The sequence below is a fragment of the Pristiophorus japonicus genome, chromosome 12, assembly GCF_044704955.1.
Source record: "Pristiophorus japonicus isolate sPriJap1 chromosome 12, sPriJap1.hap1, whole genome shotgun sequence".
Classification (NCBI taxonomy): Eukaryota; Metazoa; Chordata; class Chondrichthyes; family Pristiophoridae; genus Pristiophorus; species Pristiophorus japonicus.
In genome coordinates this window covers 75,010,376-75,022,974 of record NC_091988.1, presented here as the reverse complement: position 1 = coordinate 75,022,974, position 12,599 = coordinate 75,010,376, and positions in this window count along the sequence as shown.

Genomic DNA, 12,599 nt, shown 5'->3' with positions numbered 1-12,599 from the left:
AGAGAGAGAGGGGAGAAACAGAGTAACAGAGAAAGAGAGAGGGGGATGGGAAGGGGGGGGAACTGCGAGGGCAGGTCTCCCCTCGCAGCTGTGGGTGGGTGCAATCCCCAGATGGCAAAACACAAAGTCTTTGGGGTGGTCTTCAGGTGAGGGGAGAAGATGTCTTCACCTGGGGCAGCTCGAGCCACCAGGCACACACTCCTAATGATATTTAATAGGGTATTTAAGGAAAAGAAATCTTCAGCCTGGTAGCTCCAGCTACCCCAGGCTAGGCAATTGGGGGGGGGGGGTTCAGTTGTGTGTGGGGCCTAGTTGTAAGCAAAGCCCCCACACACACTTCCACACACACACACCCCCCGCGATGTTCCGGCCCTCAGTGGTCTTCTTTCCTCCCCCCACCGATTCAACAAAGTCTTTTTGGGACTGCACCAATACACCCACCTGTAGAAATGTAGAGTCTCCCTCCTTCCACACTGGATGTTTGTTGTTGGTTTTTCCCCCTCTCTCCAACTCTTTGCAGAATGGTAAAAAGATGTACAAAGTTTTCTTTTCTCCTCCTCTCCCTCTGGGTGAAAGTTGGTGGTGAAGCCCCTTCCTTCCTTCTCTTCCTGGGCTGGTCTCAGGGCTCTCCAGGCAGGAGCTCAGGTTGATAGCTGCTCCTCTCACTGCTCACAGCTCCTACTGAGCAGGACACGCCTCCACTGCTCCACAATTGGTCCTTGTGCATGAACCTTGTGCATGAAACTCTTTTGAGTTCACCTGTGAAAACATAAAAACAATAAACGGTGCCACCCGACCTGGGTGACACTCCAGACATTTTCAAGGCCCTTTTTTTCCCCCCTTTTTTTTTGTTTTTTTTTTGTGTTTTTCTTTTTTTTTGGGGTTTTTTTTTTGGGGCACTAAAATCACAATTTTCCCCAGTGCCCCCTATAAAAGGGAAGGGGGACACTAAAAGCACCGGCAATTAAAACAAATTAAACTTTAAAACGTAAAATCAAATTAAAATTTGGTTGCCGGGCGTGATGATGCACTCCAGTCCCTCCGGTGCCCACCTCTCGCGGAAGGCCGCGAGCGTACCGGTGGACACCGCGTGCTCCATCTCCAAGGACACCCTGGACCGGATGTAAGAGCGGAAGAGAGGCAGGCAGTCAGGTTGAACGACCCCCTCGACCGCCCGCTGCCTGGACCGGCTGATGGCACCCTTGGCCGTGCCCAGGAGCAGTCCTACGAGGAGGCCTTCGGACCTACCCGCTCCCCTCCGCACAGGGTGCCCAAAGATCAGGAGAGTGGGACTGAAGTGCAGCCAGAATTTCAGGAGCAGCCCCTTCAAATAGTGGAACAGGGGCTGCAACCTCGTGCATTCAATAAAAACATGGAACACGGACTCCTCCAGACCGCAGAAATTGCAGGCGGCCTGGGAGTCCGTGAACCGGCTTAAAAATTTATTGCACGGCACTGCTCCGTGCACCACCCTCCAGGCCAAGTCCCCGATGAATAGTGGGAGGACCCCTGCGTAGAGTGCCCTCCATCGGGGACCCCCGCCTCCTCCGGACGGCAAGATGGTACGCCATGGCGTGTCCGGACGGCCGGCGAGGATGGCAAAGTTGAGCGTGTGCAGGAGCAGCCCGTACAGGAAACCCCTCCGCGCAGAACTGAATGGCACGGAGGGGATTTCCCCGAGGCGGCTCAAGTTGTGAGGCGCCGGCCCCCGAGGGAGGTTCCGGGGTTTGGCGCCGATGAGGAATTCCGTCCGGACGGGGGTCAGTTCGGACGGGATCTCCCCACGTGCTTGAGCCTCCTCGATACACCTAACGGAGTCAGGGCCCAGAGCTGTTTTTAGCGACTCGATGGCATCGGCCGCGCGGCGGACGTTGGCAGAATTTAGGCGCCGCGCCAGCGTGACTGGCGCCATCCAGCCCGCTCCTCCGCCATCAAGCAGGTCCCTGACCCTGGTCACCTCACCAGCCACAGCCCTCTCTTCCGACCGCCACATAAAACCTCGGCCGTGGAGGTACGGATTCCCGAGCAGCGGCTCCTGCAGGACGGCCGCCACTCCAGCCGGTGGAGAGCTGCGCTTGGTGGAGACTTTGTTCCAGACCCTGATGAGTTCCCTGTAAAAGACAGGCAGCTCCCGGAGGGCGGTCCTGGCACCCCCCAAGTTCACAAACAGGAGCTGCGTGTCATAATTGAGGTCGAGCTGCTGGCGGAAGAAATACCTCGCCAGAGCACACCACCTAGGAGGGGGCTCGACGTAAAGGTATCTCTGCAGGGTCTGAAGACGGAAAGTCGCGAGCTGGGCGCTGACGCACACCAACGACTGACCGCCCTCCTCAAGCGGGAGACTCAAGACCGCGGCAGAGACCCAGTGCTTCCTGTTGTTCCAGAAGAAGTCCACCAGCTTCTTCTGTATCTTGGCGACAAACGCAGGGGGAGGGGTCAAAGTGACCAGCCGGTACCACAGCATTGCGGCCACCAGCTGGTTTATAACTAGCGCTCGACCCCTGTAGGACAGCACTCGGAGCAGTCCTGTCCAGCGCCCTAGGCGAGCGGCGACCTTGGCCTCCAGCTCCTGCCAGTTCGCCGGCCAGGCTCCCTCGTCGGGGCTAAGGTAGACTCCCAGATAGAGGAGATGGGTCGTGCTCCAGGCAAAAGGCCTGAGCTCCTCCGGCAGGGAGTCCACCCGCCACTGACCCACCAGGAGTCCGGAACATTTCTCCCAGTTGATCCTGGCGGAGGACGCGGCCGAGTAAATCTCCTGGCACTCACGCATCCTCCGCAGGTCAGCGGGATCCTCTACCGCGAGGAGCACGTCATCGGCGTAAGCCGAGAGGACGACCTCCACGCCCGGCCCTTGCAGAGCCAGTCCCGTCAACCTCGTCCGCAAGAGGCGCAGGAAAGGCTCCACGCAAACGGCGTATAACTGGCCGGACATGGGGCATCCCTGGCGCACCCCTCTCCTAAAGCGAAGGGGCGCCGTCAAGGACCCGTTAACCTTAATCAGATACTCCGCGGCGGCGTACAAAAGTCGGATCCGGGCGACGAAATGCGTCCCGAACCCGAAAGCGCGCAGAGTTCCGAGCAGATAGTCGTGATCCACCCTGTCGAACGCCTTCTCTTGGTCGAGGGATAGGAAGGCGACCGACAGACCAGCCTCCTGGGAGCAATGGATGAGGTCCCGGACCAGATGGATGTTGTCGTGGATCGTCCGGCCCGGGACCGTGTATGACTGGTCGGGGTGGATCATGTGGTCCAGCACGGCACCAAGGCGAGCAGACATCGCCCTGGCGAAGATTTTGTAGTCCGTGCTGAGGAGGGAGACCGGGCGCCAGTTCTTAAGGAGGCGGAGATCGCCCTTCTTAGGCAGCAGGACGATGACTGCCCTGCGCCAAGAGAGGGGCATCTCCCCGGTCGCCAGACTTTCCCCCAGGACCCGCGCGTAGTCGCTCCCCAGGACGTCCCAGAACGCCCTGTGGAACTCCACGGTCAGCCCGTCCAGCCCCGGGGATTTTCCCCTCGAGAGCCGGGCGAGGGCACCGGTCAGCTCCGCCAGGCTTAGCGGAGCTTCCAGATTTTCGGCGCCCTCCGGGCCGACCTTCGGCAGGTCCTCCCACAAAACTCTACGCGCTTCCTCGCTGGACGGATCCGGAGAGAACAGAGCCCCGTAATATTCACGGACCCTGTTGTTGACGCCCTCCGGATCCGAGACGAGAGAGCCGTCGTCGGCCAGCAGCGTCAAGAGCTGCTTACGGACACTCTGCCTTTTTTCCAGCGAGTAGAAGAAGGGGGAGCCGCGGTCCAGATCCCGCAGGAACCGGATCCGCGACCTCACGAACGCGCCTCGGGACCCGACGAGCTGCAGGTCCTTCAGCGCGGCCTTCTTCGCTTCGTACACCGTCCGCAGGGCCGGGTCCTGGACGACTTGACCGAGACGGGCTTCCAGGTCGAGCACCTCTTTTTCTAGGCGCCCGACTCTGGCCGCCCGCCTCTTGGTCGACCCCCTCGCGTACTCTTGACAGAAGACGCGGACGTGAGCCTTGCCCACGTCCCACCATAGCCTCAAGGAGGGGAAACCCCCCTGCTTCCTTCTCCAGTCGGACCAGAATCGACGGAACGAGTCCTGGAACCGCACGTCCTCCAGCAGCCGGTTGTTAAAGTGCCAGTACGCGGACCCCGTCCTCGCGCGGAGCGAAGCGAGCTCCGCCCACACCAGGTGATGGTCCGAACACGGCACCGGCCGCATGGAGGCCGCCGGGACGCAGGAAACGTACGCCCGAGACACGTAAAGGCGGTCGACTCTAGACCATCCAACTCCAGGCCTCACCCAAGTAAAGGCGCTGGAGTCGGGGTGGAGATTTCGCCAGACGTCCACCAAGTCGAAGGACCCGACCAGGTCCCTCAACTTCTCCATCGCCGTCATGCACTGCGGGGCACCGGAGCGGTCCCTCGCCTCGAGGGTGCAGTTAAAATCCCCCCCGAGGACAATGCAGTCGCCGACGTCGACGGAGCCAAGAAGAGCGGACACCTCTTCAAAGAAGCGCGTTTGCTGCGGGCCGGGATGAGGGGCGTACACGTTCACGAGATGGAGCGGCACGTCCCCCAGGCGAACCGTTACGTGCAGCAAGCGGCCTGGCACGGGCTCCTCGACCCCCAAGATCTCCGGCTGAAAATGCGGGCCCAGCAAGATGGCCACCCCACTAGAAATGGCGGTGAGGTGGCTCATGCGGACCTCTCCTTGCCATTCCAGGAGCCACGTGGCTTCGTCTCCCGGAACGGTGTGGGTTTCTTGCAGGAAGCACACCGCATATTTCCCCTCCCGCAGGAGCGAAAAATTGTCAAATCTACAGCGTGCCCCTCTGCCGCCGTTGATGTTGAGGCTGGCTATGGTTATCTTCATGGCAAAAGCATAGTGCAACCTCTACCTTAACCTATTGTGGGGGAGGGAGCGGAGTCTTTTGTTGAACTCCGCTCCCTCCGCAGCCCAGCGAGGAGTCCCTCGAGCTCGCGCAGCTCAAGGTGCTGCTCCTTTGTCAAGGGCCCGCCCGCGGCCAAGGTTTTAACGGCGGCGCGGACGGACCCCTTGATCAGCTCCGGCTCGGACCATTTTTCCAGGGCCAGTCGGGCTTGGTCGCGGCGACCCCGGCTCTGGGCCAAAAAGTCCCGGAGTTCCTTTGCAGGAATGAGGAGGGCCTCAGCGGCGGCCGCGAGCAGATCCACCGCCTCCCTGGCGGTGGTCTCTAGTTCTTCTCCCGCGTCCCCCACCGAGTCCCCGTCCTCCTCCGGGAGGTGGCCGCCAGCAGCCGGCCCATCGACCGCACAAGGTACGGCAAATGAACCGGCCGCTCCAACCGGCCCTGGCTCTGCCCCGATCCCACCCCCAGGATCGTCGGCAGAGGAGTCCCCACTGGGCTCTTTTAAAAATGGTGCTGGGTCGGGAAATGACAGCGGAAGGGGTTCCCCCTCCGCCCCAGGAACCGGAGAACAAGGAGAGACCCGGCCATAGGAAATCCCCAGGCCCTCCAAGTGCACCAGCTCCAAAGTAAGGGGCGAGGGTGGGTGTTCCTCCCCCTCCCCGCTGCCACCCCCCGGCCCAGCATCTACAGTTTCATTAAAATCAATATATTGTGTTTCTGCCGGGTCGAGCAACTTCCGGGGGAAGTTGGGTAATAGCTGGGCGGGCTCAGGTTCGGCCTTTTCGGCCTCGCCCGCCTCAGTCCCCGGGACGCCCGGCCCGGCGGCTACGCATTCCTCCGCGGTCCCCACGCCCCCCACGACAGGCAGATCTTCCACTCCATCCCCGGGAGGCAGAGGCTGGGCAGCCTCAACTGTCTCACCCTCCCCGGGGAAAGACTCCTCGCGCCTGCAGCGCAATTTGGGGGCGCTGGTGGGGGACGCGGGACACGCGGCGGGCACCGACTCCTCCGCGGAGGGATGTTGTTCCCCCTCCGCGTCATTGGGGCGGTGCCTCTTTTTGTTCCTGGGGGCGCGCGGAGTCAGGGAGACCTCCATGTCTGCCGAGGCCTCCCGCTCCGCCCCCCCCTTTTCCTTTTCTTGCCCGCGCCCGGGCCCCTCTGTGGTGTTGTTCAAGGGCTCGGGCACGGGCTCGGGGCACCCCGCGCTCGCCGGTGACGGGGTTGGGCTGAGCGCGGTGGTCAAATTATCCGGCGCACTGAGGGGACCCGCCTCTTGATGTTTTGTCTTCTTCCGCGCCTTCTTTCCGGTCGGACGCTCTCCCTCCCCTCCGCCGGAGGCCCTGAAAACAAAGGCCTCCGACGATGCCCGCGCACCCATGGCTCCCGGCACGCGGACGCAACTAGGGGGAGGGGTGGCGGCGGCGCCAGCCTTGGCCGCCTTCGGTGGTTTGGCGGCCTTGGAGGCGGGGCAGTTCTTGCGAACGTGCCCCACCTCCCTGCAGGCATGGCACCGCACGCCGTCCGACGTCCAGAAGACGCGGTAGGCAGTCCCCTCGTGCACCACATTAAAAGATCCCTCCGTCGTCTCCTCCCGCGCCAGCCGGACAAAGAGCTGGCGGCGGAAGGAGAACACGTGGCGCAGGCTGTTCTCCCTGAGGCCGAGCGGTATGGGGTTGATCCCTGACCTTACCTCCCCCAGTTGTTGTAGGTGAGGGAGGAGGAGCTCAGCGGAAACAAAGGGCGGGACGTTTGAAATGATGACCCTCTGCGCGGTGGCCTCGAGAGGGTCCACCGGCAGGAACGTCCCGCCCACCGTGAGCCCCTTTTCAAGGGCCAGGGACACCGCCCGCTCCGACCCCAGGAAGAACACGGCCTTCCTAGACATCTTGGAGGCTGCGACAATGGCCGAGGGGCCGACTACCCCAGCCATCGCCCGCACGCACTCCTCAATGCTCATTGTGGGGTGAGTGTAGCTCTTGACCCCGTGTTTTCTAGTAATTAATCTAAATGGTGGCAGGGCAGCGGGTGGCGCAGGAGGGGCCGTGGAAGCGGTTGCCACCTGCGCATACGTCCTTGCTGGCCCTGCCACCGGCGTGGATGGGGTCGCCATCACGGGGTCCCTTTAAGGGCTACACCCACCCCAAAGTCACAGGCCTTAATGGTCTTTAATGGCCTCGTATGTTAACTGAGCAGAGGAGCCCTTAACGAGGCACCTCTCCCCTCGTTGACAATTGGGGAGAGGCCTTGCTCCCTCTGCTCAGTTGTCTTAATTGGGTTTTGTTTTTAGAAAATTCGGAAGAAAAGGGCTCTCAGAGAGAGAGGGGAGAAACAGAGAGTAACGGAGAAAGAGAGAGGGGGGGTGGGAAGGGGGGGGGGCTGCGAGGGCAGGTCTCCCCTCGCAGCTGTGGGTGGGTGCACTCCCCAGATGGCAAAACACACAAAAAGCACAGTCTTTGGGTTGGTCTTCAGGTGGGGGGAGAAGACGTCTTCACCTGGGGTAGCTAGAGCCACCAGGCACACAACCCTAAACGATCTCTAATTGGGTGATTAAAGAATCTTCAGCCTGGTAGCTCCAGCTATCCCAGGCTAGGCAAATGTGGAGGGGGTGGGGGGGGTTCCAATTGTGGGGGGGGGCCTAGTTGTAAGCACGGCCCCCACGCACACTACCACACACACACACACACACCCCCCGCGATGTTCCGGCCCTCAGTGGTCTTCTTTCCTCCCCCCACCGATACAACAAAGTCTGTTTGGGGAAATGCACCCACACCCACCTGTAGAATGTAGAGTCTCCCTCCTTCCACACTGGATGTCGTTGGTCTTTTCCCCCTCTCTCCAACTCCCTGCAGAAATGATAAAGATGTTCAAAGTTTTCTTTTCTCCTCCTCTCCCTCTGGATAGAAGTTGGTGTTGAAGCCCCTTCCTTCCTTCTGTTCCTGGGCTGGTCTCAGGGCTCTCCAGGCAGGAGCTCAAGTTGCTAGCAGCTCCACTCACTGCTCACAGCTCCAACTGAGCAGGACACGCCTCCACTGCTGCACGATTGGTTCCTTGTGCATGAAACTCTTTTTGGAGTTTACCTGTGAAAACATAAAACATTAAAGAGTGCCACCCGACCTGGGTGACACTCCAGACATTTACAAGGCCCTTTTTTCCCCCCCTTTTTTGTTTTTTTTTTGTGTTTTTTCTTTTTTTTTGTTGTTTTTTTTTTGGGCACTAAAATCACAATTTTTCCCCAGTGCCCCCTATAAAAGGGAAGGGGACACTAAAAGCACTGGCAATTAAAACAAATTAACTTTAAAACGTAAAATCAAATTAAAATTTGGTTGCCGGGCGTGATGATGCACTCCAGTCCCTCCGGTGCCCACCTCTCGCGGAAGGCCGCGAGCGTACCGGTGGACACCGCGTGCTCCATCTCCAAGGACACCCTGGACCGGATGTAAGAGCGGAAGAGAGGCAGGCAGTCAGGTTGAACGACCCCCTCGACCGCCCGCTGCCTGGACCGGCTGATGGCACCCTTGGCCGTGCCCAGGAGCAGTCCTACGAGGAGGCCTTCGGACCTACCCGCTCCCCTCCGCACAGGGTGCCCAAAGATCAGGAGAGTGGGACTGAAGTGCAGCCAGAATTTCAGGAGCAGCCCCTTCAAATAGTGGAACAGGGGCTGCAACCTCGTGCATTCAATAAAAACATGGAACACGGACTCCTCCAGACCGCAGAAATTGCAGGCGGCCTGGGAGTCCGTGAACCGGCTTAAAAATTTGTTGCACGGCACTGCTCCGTGCACCACCCTCCAGGCCAAGTCCCCGATGAATAGTGGGAGGACCCCTGCGTAGAGTGCCCTCCATCGGGGACCCCCGCCTCCTCCGGACGGCAAGATGGTACGCCATGGCGTGTCCGGACGGCCGGCGAGGATGGCAAAGTTGAGGGTGTGCAGGAGCAGCCCGTACAGGAAACCCCTCCGCGCGGAACTGAAAGGCACGGAGGGGATTTCCCCGAGGCGGCTCAAGTTGTGAGGCGCCGGCCCCCGAGGGAGGTTCCGGGGTTTGGCGCCGATGAGGAATTCCGTCCGGACGGGGGTCAGTTCGGACGGGATCTCCCCACGTGCTTGAGCCTCCTCGATGCACCTAACGGAGTCAGGGCCCAGAGCTGTTTTTAGCGACTCGATGGCATCGGCCGCGTGGCGGACGTTGGCAGAATTTAGGCGCCGCGCCAGCGTGTCTGGCGCCATCCAGCCCGCTCCTCCGCCATCGAGCAGGTCCCTGACCCTGGTCACCTCACCAGCCACAGCCCTCTCTTCCGACCGCCACATAAAGCCTCGGCCGTGGAGGTACGGATTCCCGAGCAGCGGTTCCTGCAGGACGGCCGCCACTCCAGCCGGCGGAGAGCTGCGCTTGGTGGAGACTTTGTTCCAGACCCTGATGAGTTCCCTGTAAAAGACAGGCAGCTCCCGGAGGGCGGTCCTGGCACCCCCCAAGTTCACAAACAGGAGCTGCGTGTCATAATTGAGGTCGAGCTGCTGGCGGAAGAAATACCTCGCCAGAGCGCACCACCTAGGAGGGGGCTCGACGTAAAGGTATCTCTGCAGGGTCTGAAGACGGAAAGTCGCGAGCCGGGCGCTGATGCACACCAACGACTGACCGCCCTCCTCAAGCGGGAGACTCAAGACCGCGGCAGAGACCCAGTGCTTCCTGTTGTTCCAGAAGAAGTCCACCAGCTTCTTCTGTATCTTGGCGACAAACGCAGGGGGAGGGGTCAAAGTGACCAGCCGGTACCACAGCATTGCGGCCACCAGCTGGTTTATGACTAGCGCTCGACCCCTGTAGGACAGCACTCGGAGCAGTCCTGTCCAGCGCCCTAGGCGAGCGGCGACCTTGGCCTCCAGCTCCTGCCAGTTCGCCGGCCAGGCTCCCTCGTCGGGGCTAAGGTAGACTCCCAGATAGAGGAGATGGGTCGTGCTCCAGGCAAAAGGCCTGAGCTCCTCCGGCAGGGAGTCCACCCGCCACTGACCCACCAGGAGTCCGGAACATTTCTCCCAGTTGATCCTGGCGGAGGACGCGGCCGAGTAAATCTCCTGGCACTCACGCATCCTCCGCAGGTCAGCGGGATCCTCTATCGCGAGGAGCACGTCATCGGCGTAAGCCGAGAGGACGACCTCCACGCCCGGCCCTTGCAGAGCCAGTCCCGTCAACCTCGTCCGCAAGAGGCGCAGGAAAGGCTCCACGCAAACGGCGTATAACTGGCCGGACATGGGGCATCCCTGGCGCACCCCTCTCCTAAAGCGAAGGGGCGCCGTCAAGGACCCGTTAACCTTAATCAGACACTCCGCGGCGGCGTACAAAAGTCGGATCCGGGCGACGAAATGCGTCCCGAACCCGAAAGCGCGCAGAGTTCCGAGCAGATAGTCGTGATCCACCCTGTCGAACGCCTTCTCTTGGTCGAGGGATAGGAAGGCGACCGACAGACCAGCCTCCTGGGAACAATGGATGAGGTCCCGGACCAGATGGATGTTATCGTGGATTGTCCGGCCCGGGACCGTGTATGACTGGTCGGGGTGGATCATGTGGTCCAGCACGGCACCAAGGCGAGCAGACATCGCCCTGGCGAAGATTTTGTAGTCCGTGCTGAGGAGGGAGACCGGGCGCCAGTTCTTAAGGAGGCGGAGATCGCCCTTCTTAGGCAGCAGGACGATGACTGCCCTGCGCCAAGAGAGGGGCATCTCCCCGGTCGCCAGACTTTCCCCCAGGACCCGCGCGTAGTCGCTCCCCAGGACGTCCCAGAACGCCCTGTGGAACTCCACGGTCAGCCCGTCCAGCCCCGGGGATTTTCCCCTCGAGAGCCGGGCGAGGGCACCGGTCAGCTCCGCCAGGCTTAGCGGAACTTCCAGATTTTCGGCGCCCTCCGGGCCGACCTTCGGCAGGTCCTCCCACAAAACTCTACGCGCTTCCTCGCTGGACGGATCCGGAGAGAACAGAGCCCCGTAATATTCACGGACCCTGTTGTTGACGCCCTCCGGATCCGAGACGAGAGAGCCGTCGTCGGCCAGCAGCGTCAAGAGCTGCTTACGGACACTCTGCCTTTTTTCCAGCGAGTAGAAGAAGGGGGAGCCGCGGTCCAGATCCCGCAGGAACCGGATCCGCGACCTCACGTACGCGCCTCGGGACCCGACGAGCTGCAGGTCCTTCAGCGCGGCCTTCTTCGCTTCGTACACCGTCCGCAGGGCCGGGCCCTGGACGACTTGACCGAGACGGGCTTCCAGGTCGAGCACCTCTTTTTCTAGGCGCCCGACTCTGGCCGCCCGCCTCTTGGTCGACCCCCTCGCGTACTCTTGACAGAAGACGCGGACGTGAGCCTTGCCCACGTCCCACCATAGCCTCAAGGAGGGGAAGCCCCCCTGCTTCCTTCTCCAGTCGGACCAGAATCGACGGAACGAGTCCTGGAACCGCACGTCCTCCAGCAGCCGGTTGTTAAAGTGCCAGTACGCGGACCCCGTCCTCGCGCGGAGCGAAGCGAGCTCCGCCCACACCAGGTGGTGGTCCGAACACGGCACCGGCCGCATGGAGGCCGCCGGGACGCAGGAAACGTACGCCCGAGACACGTAAAGGCGGTCGACTCTAGACCATCCAACTCCAGGCCTCACCCAAGTAAAGGCGCTGGAGTCGGGGTGGAGATTTCGCCAGACGTCCACCAAGTCGAAGGACCCGACCAGGTCCCTCAACTTCTCCATCGCCGTCATGCACTGCGGGGCACCGGAGCGGTCCCTCGCCTCGAGGGTGCAGTTAAAATCCCCCCCGAGGACAATGCAGTCGCCGACGTCGACGGAGCCAAGAAGAGCGGACACCTCTTCAAAGAAGCGCGTTTGCTGCGGGCCGGGATGAGGGGCGTACACGTTCACGAGATGGAGCGGCACGTCCCCCAGGCGAACCGTTACGTGCAGCAAGCGGCCTGGCACGGGCTCCTCGACCCCCAAGATCTCCGGCTGAAAATGCGGGCCCAGCAAGATGGCCACCCCACTAGAAATGGCGGTGAGGTGGCTCATGCGGACCTCTCCTTGCCATTCCAGGAGCCACGTGGCTTCGTCTCCCGGAACGGTGTGGGTTTCTTGCAGGAAGCACACCGCATATTTCCCCTCCCGCAGGAGCGAAAAATTGTCAAATCTACGGCGTGCCCCTCTGCCGCCGTTGATGTTGAGGCTGGCTATGGTTATCTTCATGGCAAAAGCATAGTGCAACCTCTACCTTAACCTATTGTGGGGGAGGGAGCGGAGTCTTTTGTTGAACTCCGCTCCCTCCGCAGCCCAGCGAGGAGTCCCTCGAGCTCGCGCAGCTCAAGGTGCTGCTCCTTTGTCAAGGGCCCGCCCGCGGCCAAGGTTTTAACGGCGGCGCGGACGGTCCCCTTGATCAGCTCCGGCTCGGACCATTTTTCCAGGGCCAGTCGGGCTTGGTCGCGGCGACCCCGGCTCTGGGCCAAAAAGTCCCGGAGTTCCTTTGCAGGAACGAGGAGGGCCTCAGCGGCGGCCGCGAGCAGATCCACCGCCTCCCTGGCGGTGGTCTCTAGGTCTTCACCCGCGTCCCCCACCGAGTCCCCGTCCTCCTCCGGGAGGTGGCCGCCAGCAGCCGGCCCATCGACCGCACAAGGTACGGCAAATGAACCGGCCGCTCCAACCGGCCCTGGCACTGCCCCGATCCCACCCCC